Source organism: Solanum tuberosum, unplaced genomic scaffold, assembly GCF_000226075.1.
Source record: "Solanum tuberosum cultivar DM 1-3 516 R44 unplaced genomic scaffold, SolTub_3.0 scf00180, whole genome shotgun sequence".
NCBI classification, from domain to species: domain Eukaryota; kingdom Viridiplantae; phylum Streptophyta; class Magnoliopsida; order Solanales; family Solanaceae; genus Solanum; species Solanum tuberosum.
The window spans coordinates 833,645-835,347 of NW_006239107.1; the positions used below are offsets into that span (position 1 = coordinate 833,645).

Here is a 1,703-nt window from a genome sequence, read left to right on the forward strand (position 1 = left end):
TTAAAAAGAAAAGGCCCAAACCATTCTTCTCGAGTATAAAGTGTTACCTTGAGCAAATTTATACATGGTTGCTAAGTTGATTTAAAACCACCATAGAACTAATATCGCCTGCTTAAAAAAGTAAATATATATATATATATATAACACAATAAATTGGAGAAAAGACATAGAAAGTTAGAAACCAAATGACGAAACATATACAAATATACTGTTATAAGAATCTCAATTTCAGAAATAGTCTCTCTATCTCTATTAGGCATACGTTGTTCTAAGTTCGGCCTTATATCAGATCAGATTGTAAAAAGTACCAAAAAGGTTTTTGAAAAAAAATAAACATTAAATGGGGCATTCCGAGAATTGAACTCGGGACCTCTCGCACCCTAAGCGAGAATCATACCACTAGACCAAATGCCCAATCGATGACTAGGTATGTCATTCTTTCAATATTTCATTATTTTACTTTCATTTTTAGGTACATTAATTACTATATTATTTCCAGTGAAGATTATCTAATCACTTTCAATTATAAAAAAGTATCCAATATGTGCTAATTATTATGTCTACCAAAAAATTGTCTAACAAGAAACTTTTCAAACTTAGTGAAGTGGATATCTCCATTTGGTTTGTGCTTTGTACTACTAACAAACTAATTAAGGAGACGAAGGAGGAGAAAAACAAAAAAAGAAAGGAAAAAATGGAATTTGGAGAATTGTTTTGTTTAAATAAAACTTAAGAGAAGAGGCACTAATATTATGAAATGGTGTAATCCAACTTCCAACTAAAAATAAAATGATAAACGAATGATCATAGACAAAAAAATTTAATAGCTCAATTGGTTGACTATTTAAACTTTTATCAAATTTAATTATCCACTTTGTAATTCCCTCTTCGTTTCTCCTGCCCCATTTTTTTTTAATTTTAATGAAAAAAGCTTACTCTCATAAGCCCAACTTGTCCTTAAAATTTTCGAAATGATCAATAGATTCAAATATTTGATCCTCGCCTTTTGAGTTCTCAAAAAACAGAGGGCATAGAAGAAGCTAATTAATTAAATTATTTAGGGATGGACAGGACGCTGCTTCCCGTTTATTTTTCTCCGTACAAATTAACAAAGATTAAATTCATGTGTATATATTCCATCTCTACTTAATTAAGTATTAATCCTGAGTATAATAATAACAACAATTAAAGGGAAAATAACTTCAGCTGATCTACTATGCAGAACTCATTACATACTTCTATAAACATGGGAGAGTCAAAATTTTCAATAAAAAAATAAACACACGATGACGTCAAAGAAATTCAACGTATAATATTATATACACAAAAGAAAATTAACCTATTTAAACAGTACAATTTTCCAGTATAAGAGTGTTTAGCACATTAAAAAGAGACATAGTAATTGTAGTATCAAGTAGCACCAAATTGTACTAATCAAGTAGAATAAACTATTTTAATAGTCAAGTTGTTTAGCAAGTGCATATTTACATAATTTACATTTAGTAAGTTCTTGTCAGTTTTTATAATTTGTTAATTAGGTCCAACTTGACCAAATGAATTTGCTTAATATGGCTCTGACATAATATTAACTTCATGAAAGTTCTCCATTCATCATTATATTTCTAATAAGAGTAATTTTTTACCTCAACTTGCTTGTTGTTTATGCAGTAATAAAAATGGGGGGGGGGGGGGGGATTTTCTAA

General features: G+C 29.1%; 1 non-coding gene across 1 annotated transcript; it reads right to left on the reverse strand.

The window, feature by feature from the left end:
- Positions 1-342: 342 nt before the first annotated feature.
- On the reverse strand, positions 343-414 carry TRNAP-AGG (transfer RNA proline (anticodon AGG)). The gene has a single exon. It is a non-coding gene; the product is annotated as a tRNA-Pro (tRNA).
- Between the last annotated feature and the right edge of the window lie 1,289 nt (positions 415-1,703).